Here is a 22,594-nt window from a genome sequence, read left to right as displayed (position 1 = left end):
GCCTTCAAGTCATCTCTTTTTTCAGTCTGCTTATTGCACTGAGAATGAGGTTCTTCTAATCTAACTCTTAATATTGCTTAACCTCCACAGGAACTGCCTTGAACAATTTAACCATGTAGGCAATAGCAAGTACATTTCTATACTGCTTATCACTGAACTAGCGCTTCTCTAACCAGTTTACAATGGCCCCATACAGACAGGCCAAAATAATGCTGCTTCGGGTCACATTGGAGGTATGCTGTTTCAATGATGCATGCGTCCTAAGAGTCCAGAAGTCGCACCTAAGCCATGCTCCCTGGAGCGTGGCTTTGGTGTGACTTCTGGACTCTTAGGAGGCATGCATCATTGAAACACCATACCTCCACTGTGACTCGAAGCAGCTTTATTTTGGCTGTCTGTAACAGGCCAATGTGTAAGCCAACTGCCCCCAACAAGCTGGAAACTCATTTTACCTACCTATGGCGCGTTACAGACCGCCTGAAAGCTGCGGTCTGCTGCAGCCGCCGGTTGCTGTGTCCGGGAACCGCAGTGCCAAACTGTGCAGTTCCCGGGTGCAGCAAAAAAGAAGCGCCCTGGAAGTGGCGCCGCAAGGCACTAGTTGCGCACTCGCGGCATCCGGACACTATGCGTTCGCGACGTCAAGATGGCGGCGGCCGTGTGGAAGGGCGTCGCCATTTTGTACGTACCCAGTACGTACTAGGGTTAGGGGCATCAGGAAGTGACGCCCCTTCCTAACCCTAGTACGTCCTGGGACGTACTATACACCCATCTGGAATGGGCCTATAAAAGGGCAGAAGGCTAAGTTGCCCTGCCTGGGATCGAACTCACAGCCTTGTGGGTGCAATACCTTCATTTAACCAAGGGGTCACCAGGCTCCCTATGCACAAGGCCAGTCAACTACCAATTTTGCATCCACCAACCTGTGTTCCTGGTGGGCTACATCTGCACAAAAAAAATTCAACACAGAAGTGACATGATATCACTTCCAGTTTTGATTTGAACTGGGGAGGGGTCTTAGTTTTTAATCCTCTTTTCACAATTTTTGGGATCAGAAAACAGGCACCCAGTTAGAAAACTGGGGATGGGGCAGGGGCAACACAAAGGGCCACAAAAGGGGGGTTGAGAGTTAGATGCACAGAATCATAGAATCATAGAGTTGGAAGAGACCACAAGGGCCATCCAGTCCAACCCCCTGCCATGCAGGAAATCGAAATCAAAGCATCCCCAACAGTTGGCCATCCATCCTCTGTTTGAAGACCTCTAAGGAAGGAGACTCCACCACACTCCGGGGGAGTGTGTTCCACTGTCGAATAGCCCTTACTGTCAGGAGGTTCATACTAATGTTGAGGTGGAATCTCTTTTCCTGCAGTTTGCATCCACTGTTCTGCGTTCTAGTCTCTGGAGCAGCAGAAAATATGACACCCCTTCAAATATTTAAACAGGGCTATCATATCACCTCTTAACCTTCTTTTCTCCAGGCTAAACATACCCAGCTCCCTAAGGCATTCCTCATAGGGCATGGTTTCCAGACCCTTCACCATTTTAGTTGCCCTCCTTTGGACACATTCCAGTTTCTCCACATCCTTTTTGAATTGTGGTACCCTGAACTGGACACAGTATTCCAGGTGCATCCTGACCAGAGTAGAATAGAGTGACACTATTACTTCCCTTGATCTAGACACTATACTTCTATTGATGCAGCCTAAAATCGCATTGGCCTTGTTAGCTGTCGTATCACACTGTTGACTCATGTTCAACTTGTGGTCCACTTGGACTCCTAGATCCCTTTCACACATAGTTTTATTCAGCCAGGTGTCCTTCATCCTATATCTGCATTTCATTTTTCCACCATAAGTGCAGTACCTTACATTTCTCCGTGTTGAATTTCATTTTGTTAGCTTTGGCCCAGCTTTCTAGTCTATTCAGGTCATTTTGAATTTTGATCCTGTCCTCTGGGACATTAGCTACTCCCCAAATGTGCTGTCATCTGCAAATTTGATAAGTATGCCCCCAATTTTGTCCTCCAAGTCATTGATAAAGATGTTGAATAACACCGGGCTCAGGACAGACCCCTGTGGAACCCCACTGGTCACTTCTCTTCAGGATGAAAAGGAGCCATTGTTGAGCACCCTTTGGCTTCGGCCAGTCAACCAATTACAAATCCATATTCGCAAGAATGTCATGGGAACTTTGCCATGACATTCTTGCAAACAAGCTTGTAGAATGTGAGCTAGACAAGGCAACTGTTACATGGATGCAATCTGTGGTCTAGTCTCTTTGCCCTGATCTAAACCATCATTCTTTTCCAGCAGCAGCCAGTGACAAGAGGGATGCTCCTCAAGAGCACTACTAACTGGATGTGAACCATAGAACACTATATTCCATTTAGCACATGTACTTCTGTTCCTTGGAACATGATCGTGCTCTGCCTGGGAACTTGTTAAGGAGCTTCCTTTGAACATTTGTCACTGTCCTTTGTTTGTTTTGGTTTTGCCCTCAGTGGCATGTAGGTGTTTTACCCCAAAACTGGTGGCAATTAAAATATGGTTATCGGTTATTTCTAGGCACATGCTCTCAATCTAAGTAATCCAGGTTCTATCCTGGACATTTCTAATTAGGGCTGGGATGGACACCTGTCTGAAACCTGGAGAGCTGTAGTACACATCTGGACCAAGTAATTGGAACTCTTAGAATTATGTATAGAAATGGACACAAGTACTAGTGATGCATAAGCCACCATTACAGCTATCATACTGACTAATAGATACAACAACAGGAGTAGCAACAGCAACATGTAAGGTGTATCACAGAGGGATCTACTCAGAAGACCCTACAATGATAGAAGGATATATTTTTTAAAAACAACAATAAAATAGCACTTCCTTTAAAAAAATGATATCCCAGTATCTACTGTTGCATGTGCAACAACCAAATTCAAGCGACAGATTTTAAAACTTGTATCCCAATTAAAAAAAAAGCACAAAGCACAGTGCTCTCCTGTGCATTGCCTTGTGGGGCTGAGAAGCAATATATAAATGTCAAAAATAATCAATCAAATAGGACTGGGATTCACAGTTGAAGAAACACTGCTCTCATTCCTATTTTCAAGGCTAACTGATCAGTGTAGGGTAGTTTTGTTCATACATAATTTTATTCACATATATCAAAATTAAACACTTGGACAGATTCCTCCTTTTTTAAAACATCTATTGATGTTCAAATGTATGAAGTGCTTTACAATCAGCATCTTGTTTCTCTAATGTCAGTCCCACAGATGCAGAATGGGGGGGGGGGGGGGCTGAGAAAAAACTGTCATAGACCACCCAGTGAACTAGTTGCTGGGCTAATATCCGAGGTCACCCCCCAGCCCTATACAACAATCCATTAACAGGGCTTTCATCAATTCATAACAGATATGTTTCATAAGCACCTACAGCTTGCAATCTAAATAATTCTTATGCACACCACAGTAGGGGAAAAAGCCCAAGGAAAAGTCACAACAAAGGAAAACCATCAACCTCTAGCAAACACCAAGGTCCCAAACATGAGAGGAAAGCAATGAAACCTCCTTTTCACAACTGGTTCTAGAGAGGAAATATCAAGTAGAAGGGGGGAGAAGGACTACTCTGGGAACTGCCTTTGATCACCACAGACATTGCACTTGGGGATTCTGTCAAGTAATTCTATCCTCCTTTTAAAAATGATTTTTGCTAATTGCCCAAATTCCACTTCCTTTTTCCTTCAGCCTAAAACATTTGTCTTCTCCCCCCTCCCCCGCTGCCCTTTTGTATTTTTATTAAAGCCAAGTATTATTTGCATTGAAATTCAGTTAGCTTTACTATGCTTCTAAACTTTCTCAGCCTTGTCTTGGATTTTTATATACTGTCAGCCCTCCCTATTCAGATTTTTTTATCCACAGATTCAACCATCCATGGCTTGAAAATATCCCCAAAAGATACAAATTCCAAAAGGCAACCCTTGAATTTGCTATTTTATGTAGGGGCACCATTTCAGTATCCCATTGTATTTAGTGGGATTGGAGTATCCACAGATTTTGGTATCCACAGGGGGTCCTGGAACCAAACCCCACTGGATACGAAGGACCCACTGCACTTCTTTTTCATTCCCTATAATACCCAAGAGCCAGCACAGTGTATTGGTGAGCCAACAAGGTCTAGTGATTTGTGTGCTGGACTAGGACTCTATGAAATCAGGACTCAAATCCCCATTTGACTATGGAAACCCACTGGGAGACCTTAGGCAAGTCACATTCTTGCCATCTCAGAGAAAGGCAATGGAAAAAATGCTTAACTCAAACCGTGCCCATAAAACCACATACTAAATATGCCTTTAGGGCAGGGGTAGGCAACCTTTTTGAGCCGGGGGCCAGGTTGCTGTCCCTCAGACAACTGGGGGGCCGAAGCCAAAAAATAAATAATTAAATAATTTTTAAAAAATTAAATAAATAAATAACCCGGGACAAATGTAGGGCAACATTTTCAAATGGTGGACACTTTTTTAAAAAAAGTGGAGGACACGCAAAAAAAATTGCTGATTTTTTTAAAAAATGTTAATATAAATGCATGTTTTGGAGGCTTCTATAGACAATTGCCCCCCTTGCCTGCCGCTTGCCCCCCCTTGCCCACCTCCTCCTGAAAGGCCAAAGGCCCCACGCCCTCACGTGAGAGGCCAAAGGCTCCGGCAGCAATTGGCGGCAGGACCGGGCTGGGGCCGGTCCCAAGGCCTTGCCGGGCCGCATCCGGCCCGCGGGCCGCAGGTTGCCTACCCCTGCTTTAGGGTCACCATAAGTTGGAAATGACTTAAAGGCCAAACAACAATAGCACCCACAATCATAATGCAACTTGTATACAAGGAACAGATAAATTGTAGGCCATGTCAGTTTCCTAAATCAATTGTATTTACAAACTCAATCACATTATTTCAATCAATTTCACTCATGGTCCTCCATGAATGGGTTTTCATGGGACCAAATATGTTTCTGTGCTCCATCAATGGTTGCCATTCATCCAGACTAAGAAAAGGGAAGTTCAGCGCATAATGCCCTCATGTGCTGCATTTTATCTCAAAATACAGGTGAGGTGTGTTTTACAATCAACCCTCCATATCCATAGATTCTTTATCCACATATTCTACCATCCATGGCTTGAAAATAGTCAAAAAAAGTAAATTCCAAATAGCAAACCTTGATTTTGCCATTTTAAATAAGGGACACCATTTTACTACCCCACTATATATCATGCGACTTCAGCATCCACAGATTTTAGTATCCACTGGGGATCCTTGAACGTACCAAAGACCCACTGTATTCCACAATATAGCTGCTACACACATGGGGAATCTGTCCTAACAACCTGGTTTGTCCAAAAAGTAACATTCAAAACAGGGCAATGTGTTTTGTCAAGAAGAGACAGTATTCTGAGGAAGGTATAAAGATTATGCAAATTTAAAATCAGCATAACCCCAAAGCTTTTCATTAGTAGCAGCCAGGGAAAGAATCACTGTAGTCCCACACTTAATGCCCTTTATGGCTGAAGGGTTTACAATTCTTAATGTAGAACTGGATTTTTCAAGCACAAGTTTGTTCAAGTATGTTGAAAACATTTTCTTTGGCAAACATACTGAAAATGAACCAATGGATTTGACGTCATAAACCTTGCCTACTCCCTTTCACCTTCAAATTTTGGCATCTAAAATTTCTCTAAGGATAAGGCCAGTTTTGCTTTAGGGAGCAGGAGATGCCTTCATAAAGCAGGGTTTGAAGGAAAAAATTAGGTGAGAGAAGAAGCAGGACTCAGCTGCGGAGATACTTACCATAGGATATTACAATGGTCTCTCTGTACCTCTATTGGCTTAAAGGACAGACCAGTTATAAAGCTACCACCTATTCTAGACTACCATTTGAGCACCCTCAGGGCCAATACAAACATTCATAATCCCCTCATGTTTTAGTACTACCTTAGCTTTCACATTGGTAGTCACTAGTTTGGAAAAATACTCCTCCTGAAACTCACACCCTATGCCAAAATATATACCATCTCTAAAAAAAAAAAAAGTAGACTTGAAAACTAGCTTTTTTTTTTTTTTGAAGTAGCAGATTTTGAGCTCAAGCACCATTTTCATGTGGATATGGGTTCAAACACCTCTTTACTATTTGAAAAGTAAGAATACTCTCCAATGAGGGACTGTACCACCTCAGATGCTAGATACCAGACTCTTCCATTGCTGAAGCAGAAAAAAGAACAGACAGGCTATCATCACATAGCAATACTATATCTTGCAGAAAGTTCTAATCAAGCTGGATTGGGGCTGTACCTATCCAGTTATTTATATAATTTTATGAAGAACCTGATATCTTGGTCAATTTGGAAAATAATCTGCACACATCCACCTAACACTCAGAACTCCCATCCAGAATATTTTGGAATAATGTTATATTACATTTTAGTATTACGCACATAAACATCAGACTCACATGTGTACCATCTTCCCTGATGCAGCTATTAGGTGAACAGTAGTTTGTTGTTACTGCTTTTAAACTAACCAGAGTTCCCTGTTATGGAACTCATGGAAATTATATTTAGGTTCAGCTACTATTACCGCACATTCTGATTCCATCATTTAAAATAATCAGATTTTTATACTTTTGGATATAAAGGGAAAGTAGTTAGTTTAACAACTTGAGACAGAAGCTTCTAATCTCTTCTAGTAGTTAAGTGGAGGAAGGCAGTGATATAGAAGGCTATGCATATGATTAGTACAGTTGGCCCTCCGTAGCCACAAATTCTTTATCCATAGATTCAATCATCCATAGCTAGAAAATATTTTTTTAAAAAATATGAATTCCAAAAAGCAAACCATGATTTTGACATTTTATACAGTGCTCCCTTCCCTTACGTGCAGATCCGTTCTGGACCCCACCGCATAAGGAAAGTTCTGCATGTGCTTGAGCCCCGTTGAAACTAATGGGGCTCATGCACGCGATGCGCGTGCCATTGACTCTTTGTTGCGTGGCTTTCAGCATAAGCTGAAAGCCGCGTATGACACGGGCACACTGTATAAGGGACAACAATTTACTATGCTATTGTATTTGCTATGTCCAGTGGGACACAGTGGTTGGACTGTGGAGACCAGGATCCGAATCCCTGCTGAGCCATGAAACCCACTGGGTGAACTTGGGCAAGTCACACACTCTCTGCTTCAGATGGCAATGGGAAAGCCTCTGTGAAGAAGTCTTCCAAGAAAACCTCATGATAGGGTCATCGTAAGTCAGAAACCACGTGAAGACACACAACAACAAAGTTATAGCAAAAAAAAACCCTGCAATTTTCTTTGAAATGTGGAGACCATGCCACTTCAGTCCATAAGGATAGGCAGGTAATATATAAACAAACAACAACCACTATCATCATTATTATTTTAAAGCACAACTGTGTTCCTGGAAGCCTTCCAGAAGAATGACTGTGTATGGAAACAGGGGCCTGTGCGTATTGTTTCAAACAAAAATGCTAGCTTTACCACTGCTGCTACCAGAATTCTACACTGCAATGTCATGGTGAAGTTACTGGTAGGATATAGGGGTCTGTCTGAAGCACCCTTTCCATTCCCAGAATGTTGCTCACCCCTGGCCTATCCACTGAGAAAAAGCCTAACAGAAATATTCTTGCATATAAATGGGAAAACAGTCAGATTTGGAGCCTAGATACATCCCACTGACAGCATCACTGAGAATGCCTCTATCTGAGCCTCCTCACAGAAGCTGTGCATCTTTGATTTCCTTATGAAAGCCAGTCTTATATGGGAAAGAAGGATGATAAAGTTTACAACATATTTAAGGCCTTAGTGTTCAAAATATAAAGTCCAAATAGTGTTTAGAAGGTCACCAGAAGTCACAAAGCAGACTCTTGAAGCAGTTGTATATCATAATATTGACAAGGTGGAAGGTGTTCAGGGTGGGGGGGGGGGGGGGTTGGTGACCAAGTTGGCAAAAGGTTTGGAAACCAAATCCTATGAGAAAATTGAGTATGTTTAACTGGATAAAATAAAAATGAGCCATATGACAGCTGTCTTTAACTATCAGAAGCGCTGTCACAGAGATGATGCAATGGGTTTGTTTCTGCTGTTTAAGAGAATAGGATATAAAGTACATTAATGGCTTCGACTTGCATGAAAATATTCCGATTAAGCATTAGGAAAAACTTGGTGGAAGTAAGAGCTATTCAACAGTGGAACAGCCTACCTCAGAAAATAATGGACCAGTGAACCCCCAGGATTCACTATAGGTTTTTAAACAGGTATTAGATGGCCACTTCTCTGGAATGTTTTATTTAGCATGAAGTAATTCCTGCACGGCAAGCGGTTAGTTAGAGGCCTCTTGTGCTCCTTTTCCAATGTTATGATTCTGTGCTCACAAAAAACATGTACCATGTTGCACTCTGGAGGATGGTTGCAGCATTGTGCGTATGGAGAAACTGGATATCCACACCTGGTGAGGCTGCAAATGGAGTGCAATATAGTACTGGGCCTCAAAACATTCAAAAAGTGAATAATGGTTGATATATCTGAGATGGAAGGAAGTCCTGCAATGTACATATCAGCTTTGTGTGTTACCTTTATCAAAGATGTGGGGAATTTGGCATTGGCAAGACATTCTCTAAATAACATAATTAATTTGCTGAGCACCACATCTTAAGAATTCTGACACAAATTTAAGAAGGAAGGTATATGTTGCCACAGAGGTCTCCAGCTGTGCATAGACATGTGAACAACCAAAAGGAGGTGCAAAACCTTTCTTTTCTTTTTCTTGCTGTACTGTGAGCTCTGCTCACCACTACTGTCTTTGCAACTCAAAAGTTAAGCATATATCTTCCAAACAGAATGCAAATTGTTGCCCTCTGCCCCTCTGCTTCAGGAGAACTGACCACTTCTTGTTTTCTTTTCTGAAACATCTATATGGTACTTTGTGTTTTCTTCCTATTATACTTTTTATCTTTAAAATTCTGCTTCAAGAAGGGAGCAAAATGGTGCCACAATGGCAACACAGATGGCATCATGACTGACACTAAGGTCAGCCAATCAGTGTTATGCAAAGGTACCCATGCTGCTCAGCCTGGAAAAGAATATGCCTGAACTGTGCTAATTATGGTTTCACAGCAGATTTAGCGATGCACTGATATACATCTGAAAACACCCTTGTATCATAATCCCATCCAAGTGTACTCTGAAACAGAGCCACAGAGAACAAGCTCAGGCCCTGGTGAAAAAAGCCTTTTGGGAAAGACCTCTCAATTGTCTGCCAGCAGCAGACTGGTTTGACAAGCAATATTGGGGGGGGGGGGGGATCTCAGCTTCTGGATCAGGATGGTGGCTTTGGTCTGAGAGGGAAAAGGAACTCCTGGCTGCAGATGAAGAAGAGAAATCTGAGAAAGGGGCTCTGTTCTTGCTCCCCACCCTCCTTGACTCCCTCAGGACCTGTTGCTGTAGGGGTGTCCTTCTAGTGGGTACATCCATTGAGGACTCTTTAAGGTCCCTGGAATTTCCTTTCTGGGGGTGAGTGCACAGAAGTGAACCCCCATGGATACGAAGAGCCGACTCTACTAGGCACGTGAGATGCAATGATATCCTCCCAATGCAAATAATGCCTTCAGAAGAAAGATTCCACAACAGAGCATGGCAGGAAAGGTTAATATTTTTTGTGTGACTTATGAACCCAATAGTTATCATTCTCACACTTGCTCTCTCACCTATGTGATCTGCATTTTGTAACAACTGTATGTTAAATGCAGTATTATATTCCACCCCCAGAGACCCTTTCACACTACACAATTATGGAACTATGATTCCACTTCAACTGCCAAAGTACTATCCTATGGAATCTAGGGATTTACAGTTTTCTTCTTGTGTGCCTTGTACTCATTTCTGACTGTTTCAAAATGATTCCAATTGAGTTCTTGTTTAAATATGATAATGTTCCCACCTAGAATATTGTGTCCAGTTCTGGGCGCCACAATTCAGAAAGGACATTGAGAAACTGGAGCGTGTCCAAAGGAGGGCGGCAAAAATGGTGAAGGGTCTGGAAACCATGCCCTATGAGGAACGACTTAGGGAGCTGGGGATGTTTAGCCTGGAGAAAAGAAGGTTAAGAGGTGATATGATAGCCCTGTTTAAATATTTGAAAGGATGTCATATTGAGGAGGGAGCAAGCTTGTTTCCTGCTGCTCCAGAGAACAGGACCCGGAACAATGGATGCAAGCTACAGGAAAAGAGATTCCACCTGAACATTAGCAGGAACTTCCTGACAGTAAGGGCTGTTCGACAGTGGAATGCACTTCCTCGGAAGGTGATAGAGTCTCCTTCCTTGGAGGTCTTTAAACAGAGGCTGGATGGCCATCTGTCGGGGATGCTTTGATTTGGATTTCCTGCATGGCAGGGGGTTGGACTGGATGGCCCTAGTGGTCTCTTCCAACTCTACGATTCTATGATTCTCTGATTCTATGTGCTCAATGGCACATTGATATTATAACTTACTGTAGTGTTGTGTTCGTTTTGAAATCTATTTTAGGTCTCTATACTTAGAAAAAAGGTGAGATATAAATTAAACAAATAATTACTGTTACTATACTATTACTAAAAAGTTGCAAGTAGTCTGGATGCTTTAGAAGACTCTTCAGACTGTCAGATTAAACAAAAGTAAGAAAGGTAAGGGGAAAGTGCTTGAGAATGCAGTATGGGATAATGCTATGATTTCTGAAATGTAGACATCTTCAGAATTATTATAGTTTTTTCTTTCATAATACATGAGGCTGCATATAGTGGATAGGATCATGGTTATATGTGAGTAAGGGGTACATCTTACAAGGTTCTTTTGGTATCTCAGTAATTGATACTTGGAATGTAGAGCAGCAATAGATCCACTAGTAGGGACCATTTGCAAGCATGAAGTCCCAGATATACTTCTCAAATCCCAGTAGCAGCATATGACAGGACAAATTTCTTTCACCTACTTATTTACACCTTGCCTTTCTCCCAATATGGAACCAAGGCTATTTTAGGTTCTCTTAGGATCAGTATAGTAGGCAGCTGTTTATATAAAGATGTATAAGCAGCAATGGAACCATTGGCAAACTGCTTACTGTCCTATCTGCCCAAGCGGCTTTTATACTATCTCAGGATCCTCCCATCTGTTCATCTCCACCTATCAGGAATAACTGTTCATTGGTCTTCTGTTGTCAGCCAATTAAATAAGACTTATAACAGTGGAACCAAAGGAAAGGCTTTCCACAAAGAGCCTGGGAAGGCTCATATACAAAGCAGCTTGTCAGATATATAAATACAGGTTGAGTATCCCAAATTAACCAAAGTGCTTGGGACCAGAAGCTTTTCAGTCAGGATTTTTTTTCCAGTTTTGGAATACACAAGTAACACAGTACATCATACCCGTACTGTATTTGAGTGGCAAGGCTGGAGAGAAGCACGAGGATCTATGAAATGACAAGATGTATAGAATTGTGCCAAGCACTATGCTTGGATTTCTGCCATTTCACAGTTCCTCAGCCTCTCTCCAGCGTCACATCTTTTTGCCTCCAGCCAACTGCTTCCACCTTCAAGGAGGCAGCTGTGGCACTATCCTGCTTGTCCATCTCTCTCCAGCCTTGTGTCTCTCCCTAGCCTCGCACCTCAATTTATTAAAATGTTACTATACATGGGAGCCAGCAGAATTATTAATGTGCACTGAAACTGATGCATAGCAGGATTGATGCACATTACTACTTGCATTGTGTACACTCCCTTGGAGTGTAGTGGAATTTCCCTCCTTGGAGATCTTTAAACAGAGGCTGGATGGCCATGTGTCGGGGATGCTTTGATTTGGATTTCCTGCATGGCAGGCAGATGGACTGGATGGCCCTTGCGGTCTCTTCCAACTCTATTATTCTATGATTCTATGAGAGACAAAGCTGGAGAGAGACTGAGGGTCTGAGTGATGAATCAGTAGGAGTGCTGCAGCCACCATCTTGAAGGCAGAGAAAAAAATTGTTTTTTTGGAAGATATGGGATTTTTGAAATAGGGTTCTCAACCTGTACAGCTATATACAACACATTCGTGATATAGATTAAATGGCAGACTTAAGTGTTTATGTTTCAGACACTAATGAATCTATTCGGAGCTTTGAATGTTGTTTCCCACTACTTTCACATATTTGTCTGTTGGGAACATGGGAGAAGGCCTTCTCAGTGGCCGCTCCAAAGTTTTCGAACTCCTTCCCTGGGGAGGCCAGGATGACTCCCTTCTTGCTGTCCTTTCATAAATAAAAACTTTTTTTAATATGAGAGGATTGACTGCAAAAGGCTTTTACAGTGGGTCCTTTTTATCCTCTGGGGTTTGGCTCTAGGACCCCCTGGGGATAGCAAAATCAGTGGATGCTCAAGTCCCAATAAATATAGTGGCATAGCAAAATGATATCCCTTATATAAAATGGCAAAATCAAGGTTTGCTACTTGGAATTTATAGTTTTTTTTAAATATTTTCAAGCCATGGATGCTTGAATCCATGGATAAAAAAATCTGTGGATAAGGAGGGCCAACTGTAATAGTATGCTGCTCTATTAATTCTTTTATACTTTTAATGGATTTTTTTTTCGTGACTTTATTTCTATAGACAGTTGAATTGCAGTTTACCAAAATGTTCTATTTTTTACTTAGATTGTGTGTATGAACTTTTATTTTATTTTTTTCATTTTTGTAAGCTACCTTGAACCCTTGTTTTGGGGAAATGGTAGAATATAAGTGAAACAACCAACAACAACAACAATGCCATGAATATCCAAGTGATTAATCTGAGGTGTATGTAAGAGTCTATCACTCTACAACAAGATTAATAAGTTTTTGATGAAATATTTATATCCATATTGTTATACAGTATGCAGAACTGACTTTCTCAACACCATTCTCAGATGCCTCCGACCTAGGATGTGAACTCAGTTTCTATGTATAGTAGTTCTATACTATAAAACTAGGTCATGCTCTAGATTTCTAGAAAAAATGCCTCTCCATCTTTACAAAGTTCAGTCCAATGTCTTGCAAAAGACTAATAAGGTTCCCTTGAGAGATCTATGAAGCCTGCAATTCAGTATTAAGAAAGATAGCTCACTGGGAAAGACTAGTCATTAAAGTTTTCAGACTAGATTCTCCAATTCCATTACTGACCATACGCCTTCCAGATGCATACCTGATGCTCACTAACTTCACTGACTTCTTATGATTCTAAGATCACTGCAACAACTTCTGAACAGTAACATGCCAATGTAATGTGCTTTTGGTACGCCAGCCTCCTGTACCAACAGTAGTTCCCCTGTCCTCTCTCTTGATATAGCAATTACCAGTGTGACCTTTAGCTACTCACCACAAGCCAGCCCTTAAGCTATAAAGGTAGAGAGGGTTTTAAGTATATGGGTTATGTCTGCTTCCTCTTTCAGCCTGAATAAAGAAAGTTTTGGTTACTCTTTTTTTCTCATAATTAAACACAGGTATAAATCAATCTGAAAATGGACTGAACCTTTTAGTATGCCTACCTTTCCTACATCTCAGTCTTATTCCTGTATGCCAACAGGAGCAACTGCTCTGACAGCTTGTCCTTATCACAACAGCAGTTGCTTTTATTTATTATTGCAAGTTGTCAGAGATACTGTAATGATTTGCATTCATGAATTAGATATATTCTGACACTGATTGGTAGATGGGAAAGAACCACAGAAGGAGTCGATTTCAACAAGGAATAAACTCCGTCTTGAGCTTTGTACTTAGGAATGCATTCTGTTCCCACTTCAGAATGTCCAATGTCTATTCCTCTCTTATATAATTCATGGAAAAAACAGTAGGAGTCTCAACACCAGTGTGTTATACTACAATCCCCATTATCCCTAACCTACTTTGACTATCCATTAAGGGAAATGTAGTAAGACACATCTAGAAGGTGCCAGCATGGGGAAGGTCACTTTAGAGGAAACACACAAAACTCTGCATTGGAATTACTGAGCTGGGGTGCATCTACACTGTAATAACAATGCAGTTTGACACATCTAAGTGTTGCAGCTCCATCCTATGGAATCCTGGGGTTTATAGTTTTACAAGGTTTTTAGCCTTCTCTGCCAGAGTGCTGGCACAAAACTAAAAATTCCAGGATTCTGTATGATGGAACTGTGGCAGTTAAAGTGGTGCCAAACTGCATTATCTCTAAAGTGTAAATGCACTCTTGGAAACAAACTACTAACTGAAAACTTTAAAGTAAGCAGTAAAAGAAAAAAATCTTGTGTTCTAAAGCTAGTAGAGCAGGTTATCTACCTAACAGATAATGTTAGGAGTGCACACAATGTTAGAGTGGGAACTGTGAGGGTGCCTACTTACATAATGCAATGGAAATTATTGTGATGGGAAGAATGAAATGGAATACTAAAACCTGAAATTACAAAACCATGGATCTGTTAAGGAGGTATCCTTTCTACTGGCACAATTCTTCTTTAGACCGCTGAGCTTTACACAACAGACATGGCCACTTTCACCAACAGATGCCAGACCAATAAATACTTACTCTACTTTGTGAGTCTTTTTTATAGCTCAATAAGAAAGGATGCTCTAAAGGCCAGTTCCCATCACAAATAGCCTCATCTCTCCATCTCAGTGAAAAAGCTGCAAGAGGACCCATAGCTAAGAAAGTGCTGCAATATTAAAAACACTGGCTAGCTACAGTAGTATGAACCCAACTGCTAAGGGAAGGCATTTCAGTGCCACTACATAAACTAAGAGACAGGTTGAATTAGTACCAGAGTAGAAGTAGAAGCCTTCTGGATGCCTGACACAGTATCTTGGGTCCTTTTCAAAAGACAGCTACCTTGTAGGGTAGGCTCTATTCTTCTTCTATATGAAGAAGTCTGAACTCAGATTTGTTTGTGAACCGTGAAAAGTAAAGGAGAAAGTGAACTGCACTTAGGTCCCAGCTATGCGAATTCACTCTTCCTGGCTTATTTTTGTATGCCATACTGTAATCCCTGTTCTTCAAATAGTAAGTATATAGTTTTAAATACATTTAAATACAGGTTTGTACTCTTAAAAATAGTAAGGATAGAATGATAATAAACACACATGAAACTCTAATGTTGTTTTGGTTTTGAGTTGGGGTTTGTTTTTGTTTGTTTGTTTGTTTTTTGGAGTTACAGTTGTCAGGATAAACTCAAAGAAAAGGAATCACAGTTCTCCTAGAACCTGTACATGTTTTTATCAGTATTGTTCTGTCCACTCACTCCAAAAAACACATAAATTTCATTTTCAAAAATGTTGATAGGTTACATTCTGTTTACACATTTTGGAAGCAAAGACCCTTAAGATATTTTTTTCCAGCATCCCAGGCCACCACAGTCCAGATTTGCATAGACAAAGGTTGGTAAATCTCCCACATAAATCCTTAGATCTTTAATAATGCTTAAGGCTGGTGTTTGACTAGGGTTTTCCTCTTAAAGAAGCCCCTTGGTTTATTAACAAGTGTTAAATATCATTTTAAAATAATCACAATGATAATGATAATAACACGAGCCTATTGTAAACCTTACGTCTCAATCCCTTTCTCAACAGATCCTTGCAAACCAATAAAGGCCATCCCACTCTAAAAAGTTGCTCGAGGGAAGAAAACATCCACTGCTCCAGATCTATTTTAAAGATGACCACAAAAGCAGGAGAGAAGGAGCAGCTGCACCAGAAGAGGCAAACTTTGTTTACTCAGAGCAAACCCATCCATGGCTCCTCCAAGCAGAGACAGCTCTCATGAGCCAAGGATGCTTGCTACACAACTCTGGATGCTTTGAATGACTTTTGAATAGCTGAGCTTGGAATGCACCCAGGCTTGGAAATAAGGCTTTTTCCCCCTTTGCCCACCTCACACCCCCCCCCCCATTTCCATCAAAAAGAAACCAAAATTTTTATTTGTAGTTATTATTGTTTGATTTTGATTTTGCAATGTGGGGGGGGGGGGAGTTTTGGCAAGAGAGCTCCTGGCCAACAGCAAAGCAACTGCCAGGCCCTCTCTTACCACCGAGAGGTTACCCAAAAAAGGTAACACTCTCACAATGGCAACAAGGACAGCCACAACAAAATCTCACCTGCCTGGTCAAAAACAAATAATAAATCATAATACATTTATTTGTACCTCGCCTCCCCCAGTGGATCGAGGCGGCTTACATATATGAAACATATAACAGAATATTCATAAAATAACACACCACACAATTAAAACCCTCCTTCCCTTTATCCCCACCAATCCAAAAACTAAATATACAAATTAACAGCATAACAAGAACATTAAAATCTTTAAAATGTATAAAATCTATAAAACCGTTTCAACCATTCATGACAGGGCTTCCTGGGGCATAAAAAGGGCACTCCAAATGCCTCAAGTTGGAGAGAGGCTCCTAAGGGAGAGAGGTCCTCCCTCAGAAAAGCATCCTCTCCAGCTTCCCTGCTTCAAAACCTTTCCCAATTTACCACAAACACACACACACACAAAGTTACACAGCCCCCGAGGTGCTCCAAGGATTTCTCCCTCTGCAACTGTAACCCAGTGCAAAAAAAAGAAAGAAAAGGGAAAGGAGGGACCTTCTGGAAAGAGAAGAGAAGGACACTTTTTGCTTTGGGGGGCTGAGTCTGTCCCCAGCTGGGAGGCTGCTTGGCTCCCTCTGAGGATGCTGAAAGAAGGGGGAAAGAAGAAGGAGGGAAAGGCACAGGGCAACAAAGAGGCTCAAAAGTCTCCAGGCTGGAAAGAGTTCCAGGCCGGAGGAACTCACCCAAAGTCAGAGGCAGGAGTGGAGCTCTTTGGGGAGAAGAATCAAGGGGCTCTGAGGGGAGAGAAGGGGGCTCTGGGGCAGCCTCAAGAAGAGCAGCAGCAGCAGGAGGAGGAAGGAGTGGGGCTCCCAGCAGCCAGAGCCTCCATAAGGGAGCAGGCTTTGGGGTGGGTGAGTGAACTCTCCCAAGAAGCCTCTTCTTTTGGGCTGGCGCCGCCGGAGCCTCCCTTTCCTCCCTTTTTGGGAGGAAGAGGAGGAGGGAAAGGAGGAGCCGGGGCTGGGCTGAGAGATGAGGAGGGGGCCGAGAAGAAGAAGAAGGGCCTCCAAGTCCCCACAGACTGAGACACAACTGCCCCCTTGCTTTCCTTTCCTCTCCAGGAGGAGCCCCGAGTTTGTGGGGAGCAGCTTCCCACTTGGGCACCTGAGGGAGGGAAAAGGAGGGAAGGAAGACCTTGGTTTTGAGAAAAGGTGGCCTGGGAAAACGCTTCCTTTCCCCCTTCTTTTCCTCCTCCTCCTCCTCCTCCCAAACCTGAGAGAAACAGAAGAGGGGAAGGTGGGAGCTGGCAAAGTTTGGGGGGCAGAAAGAAGAAGGGAAGGCCTCCTTCTCTTCTCCATCCCTCTTTTTGGCTTCTGGGAGGTGGAGGTCCTTAAGTAAGGTGAGATGTCCTCACCGCAAAATGGAGGGCATTCTTGAAAAAAATGGAGGACCTGGCCAAAGAAAAGTGGCCAAGACTCAGAAGGGATGGGAAGCCAAAGGCATCCGTGGCCGGCATCTCTGGGGGGAGGGGGGTGTAGTTTTTTGGGGCTATGTGGCTGTGTTCCAGAGACGTTTTCGGCAGCACCTGTGGCTGGCATCTTCAGAGAATGCTGGCCTGGAAGTGAGTGGGGAGGGGTGTATATATATATATATATATATATACACACACACACACACACACATACATACAAGGGTCACCCAGTGTGTGTGTGTGTGTATATACACACACACCCCACTCACTTCCATGCCAGCATTATCTGAAGACAGCAGCCACAGATGCTAACGAAACGTCAGGAATAAACTCTTCCAGAACGTGGCCACATAGCCCAAAAAACTCACAAAAAAGCTACTCACAAAGCTGTTTATGTAGGACTTTAGCACACAGGCACAACTGGAAGTATAAACAAAGATTATCCCGTGAAAATCACATTCGCAATTAAGATTTTCACACAACATTGCTATTAAATGGCCATTATACTGGGAATATCACGCAATTGCGAGAAAGCTTTTCACATGATGTCACATTAAAAAGCGATTAAAGTGGCACTGACCTGTGAACAACCAGGCAATAAACAGCACAAATCATATTCACAGGAAAATCCTGAAAATGCTTTCTTGCTGTTTACTGCCTGGTTACTCCCGGGTTATTCCAGGGATAATGGCTCTTTTGTCGTGCTGTATCTGAAAATCTTAATTGCCATTTAATATTACAGTAATTGTGTGATTTTCACAGGATAAACCCCATTTAAACTTCCAGTTTTCCTCCGAGTGATAAAGTCCATTAAATTTTAAATCCAGGCTCCTTGTTGTTTTGGGCCTTTGAGTCGTTCCCAACCTACAGCGACCCTAAGGTGAATGTCTCCTGGGGTTTTTTTGGCAAGGTTTGTTCAGACGTTTGCCTTCTTCCCTTGAGGCTGAGAGGGTGTGACTTCCCCAAGGTCACCCAGTGGGTTTCATGGCTAAGTGGATAATCAAACGCTGTCGACTGCATCCATACTGCAGAGCTAACCTGGTCTGACACCACTTTTACTGCCGTGGAATTCTGGGAACTGCAGTTTGTTGTGGCACCACAGCTGCAACAAATTTTGTACTTATTTTTATGTAGCCATGGAGAAGGCCATTGCAAATACAGTCAGCCCTCCACATTTGGCTTTTTTGGATTTGATTATTCACAGATTTGGCGGATATGTTTTCTCTAGGAATCTCTAGGTTCCTCCAGTGGAACTCTGTGGTCAACTTCTGCCAAAGGTCATGTTGGAGGATCTAAAGATTCATAGAGAGAACACTTCCCTAAGCATTGTTAGGTTAGCCAATGCAATTCCATGGTCAACCTCTAGCAAATGTTGACCAGAGAGTTGCCCTGGAGGACCTAGGGATTCCTAGAAAGGTGATCTGTCAGGTAAAAAAAAAGTGTTTTTAGTTGTGGTTTTTCCACTTTCACAGGGGTCCTCACCCCAGTTTATGTGGAGGGTCTACTGGGTGTGTGTGTGCAGGATGTGGTGGTTTTGTGGTTAAGATGCCAGTTCTGATGAGCTGAAGATCGGAAGGTTGACAGTTCGAGGCCCAAGTGCTGCATGATGGGGTGAGCTCTCATCACTAGTCCTAGCTTCTGCCAACCTAGCAGTTGAAAAGCATGCAAATGAAAGTAGATAAATAGCTACTACTTTGGTGGGAAGGCAACAGTGTACAGTGCAGTCATGCCGGCCACATGACCACCAGAGCAGTCCTTGGATAATGTTGGCTCTTTGGCTTAGTCACGAAGATGAGAACCGCCTCCTACAGTTGGCTACAACTAGACATTCATGTGAAGGGACTACCTTTACCTACACACACACACACACACATGGTGGGCTTTTCCCCAAAATAATACAGCCATCCATTTAGAATTTGGAGGCATGTCTCTGTGGATTCTATTGGCTGATCTCTAGTTTTTGTCACTACTGTACATTTCAAGGCTTTCCCCTATGGCTTCCTAGCACTTTGTTTATTATGCATTTAAATGTGTCGTTATGGCAAACTGCAAGCAGAGAACAGGATCAGGCAAGGTGCAAACATGCCAGCAAGAGGGACTGGTTATGCAAGTAATTAGTATAGTAGAATCTAATGACATGAGTCAGGTGATTTTTGCTAAGCAATTAACTTGCATAGGAAGGTAGCCCCACCATGGCACTAATCTTTTTGTGGTGGTGGGACTGCATGCTCCTGTGTGACTATGCTGACAGTAGCACTACTGCTAATCGAGTCTCTCACATCAGATAGGGTATAATGAAGAGCCAGACTAAATGTACTAAACAGCTGCTGGGCAGCAGCAGTCCTGGGGACTGACATTGATAGAAGATCTTCCAGAGACGACAGCAGAAGCATCACAGCTAGCACTTGTTAGTACTGCACAAAAGGAAAAACTGGAAAACACATTCTGAATGTTTTTTACCATGAAAGCCCTATGATGAGACATAAGCATTTTGTCCCCAAACTGCTGTGATTCTACTTGGCACCTAAGTGAATCTGGCATTGACACTAGTCCAGCCTTTGAGAGGAAGGCATCCCACAGTGGTGCCACAGCTGAGAAAGTTCTTTCCCTTGTCCTTCCACTTTGTATTTCTCCCACTAGTGAAACACAAAGAAAGGCCCATCCTGTAGACCTCAATTCCTGGCATGCATATATATATATATATATATATATATATATATATAGGGCTTTAAGGACCCAAGCCATTTAGGGCTTCATACAGTATATCACAATCACTTGGAGTTCGGACTGGAATCACACCAGCACCAAACTACAGTTCTGGCAAAGAAATGCCTCATTAAAGTACCTCATAAAACAATAAATTCTGGGATTCCATAGGATGTAGCCAAGTTATTTAAAGTGGCGTCAAACTGATATAATTGTATAATGTAATTGTATAGTGTAAATAACACATGTAGATGCCAAATCCCAATCTTATTTAAATTCCAGTCATAATAAGATAAGATCCCAATATGATTTCAATCTATGATGCCATTGCTCCTTTCCAACAGCAAACTGACACACAAAACAAATGAACAAAACAAAAGCAAAAACCCAGGAGTGGAAGAAGGTATGGACATTTTTTTAATGGAAAGGGGAAAAGATTAAATTACAACTTCTACCAAATCCTGAACTTTCTGGCCAGTTTGGAGGAGTCTTCAGGTGGGAAAAAAGTAATGTTACTGCTATTGTGAAACAATTGGGAAACTTTCTGATTTTTTACAATTACACAGCTGAGAGTAGCACAAGAAATTTGACTGCCTGAGGAAAAGACAGTTCCTTTCCATTCCCATGTTGATCAGATGTCCTCCTTTTCCAAGATATGTCTCACATTTCAACCTTCTGTCTAGGAAGAATTCCAAAATGTCCTCCATTTTCAGCATGACTAAAAAGCCCATTGAGTAAAACCATGTTTGCTGTTCTTCTCCAAGAAATTGGCAGCCTGTCCTCACTGTGAATAGAGGAATTGGATGGATCTTTCTAAACTCCTTTATTCCTAGAAGCAGTACTAGACAAAACCTTCCAATGGAGTCTGGGGCACATTTGGGTTTTTGGGGGGTGGGGAGAACAACAAAAATGATAAGCAATATGCTGTTTGAGGACACATTGCAAATACTGAGAGGTTTTCCCCCTTAATTTCAGCATGACAGACAAATGAAAAGAATAATTTAAATGTAGATTCAGTCAAGAATTTGTTGCTAGTAAAGTACAGTTTTAAGCATTTGTCTTGCTCAAAATTCTGTAAGTATCATGGAAGCCAACAAGGCATTTTAATCAAGATAGGTTCATCAGAAAAATTCAACTAAGTACATAATAAAATACAATATATGTAATATAGCTGTAAAAAAACCATATGAAATGGATTTATATTTATTTTAGTGTTTTTAGCTTTTATTTCATAATGTCCTACATTTTTCTTGAATGCCCTACATTTTGTGGTGCCTTGTCCTCTTCTGCGATTTTGACATCTGGTCACCCTGCTCCATTCCATACATAGAAAGTAACTGAACAGGTTACTGAATTTTTCTTTCAATATTCTTGATAGGACAGCATCCTTCACTATAGCTGAAAGAAGAAGGCTAACCTAGGGAACACAAGGAAGGTTGTGGTGCACACAAAGCTCTGACCTCCAACACCCTTTTCTTGTTCTGTTTCTACAGCAGTTACCACCTGCCTTGCAGACAGAGATTTACGAGTAGGTCCCAACCTAGTTTCTTCCCAGTCCTGTTGCTGCGAATCTGACAAGAAAGCACTGTCTTACTTCTGGTTCTTGGGAAATTATTTATCATTTCCCACCTTCCCCCATCTGTTGCAGCATGCCATTTCTTCCATACTACTAGAACCAAAACAGAAATCTCTCTGGAAGCCAAGATGACTAGACTAAGGCAGTCGTACTTTAACCACATCATGAGAAGGCACAACTCATTGGAGAAAACACTAGTGCTAGGAAAGGTGGAGGGAAGCAGAAAGAGAGGAAGACTGCATGCTAGATGGATGGACTCTATAAAAGAGATCACAGGTATGAATTTGCAGGAATTGAAGACAGCAGTGGGGGACAGGGAATCTTGGAGATTCCTCATCTACAGGGTCGCCATGGGTTGAGATCAACTTGAGGGTGAATAACAACAACAAAAACAAGCTAGTGAAGAGTAATTGCAGTGAATAAAGTGTTATGATATCAAAAACATGGTGAGATACGGCAACCTCTCAATAAATAATTTTTATCCATATCTGTCCTGTATTCCTGATGTTCTTTCCATCTCCAGTTCTAAATGATATTCCCATGCCTTCAACAGTTGACAGGGAGAAATGGCATGGAGGAAGCTTTATTAATCATAATACCAATGTGAAGCAAAGAATAACTGGTAGGCCTTCCTCTTCTATGATCAAGACACAAAAGCATTCACTAGTTCAGGTGCTCATGGTCCCAACTGTGGCATCTTGTTTGATATCCAATGATATTGTGTTTCTCACTAAGGATGGCAT

General features: G+C 41.9%; 1 protein-coding gene across 3 annotated transcripts in view; it reads right to left on the bottom strand.

Moving 5' to 3' along the window:
* BOC (BOC cell adhesion associated, oncogene regulated) overlaps positions 1-16,992 on the bottom strand; it is an 87,477-nt gene extending 70,485 nt beyond the window's left edge. For 2 of the 3 annotated variants that reach the window (XM_089512448.1, XM_089512454.1), the window contains exon 1: positions 16,845-16,992. The gene's annotated coding sequence lies outside the window, so the exon portion shown is untranslated. Of the gene's footprint in view, positions 1-15,617; positions 15,664-16,844 lie in introns of those variants that run through there. The other variant, XM_089512453.1, reaches the window with a different exon arrangement.
* Between the last annotated feature and the right edge of the window lie 5,602 nt (positions 16,993-22,594).

Source organism: Sceloporus occidentalis, unplaced genomic scaffold (genome assembly GCF_023333645.1).
Source record: "Sceloporus occidentalis isolate IW3139 unplaced genomic scaffold, rSceOcc1.0.p SCAF_2, whole genome shotgun sequence".
NCBI lineage: Eukaryota > Metazoa > Chordata > Lepidosauria > Squamata > Phrynosomatidae > Sceloporus > Sceloporus occidentalis.
This window is presented reverse-complemented; position numbering and strand designations above follow the sequence as displayed.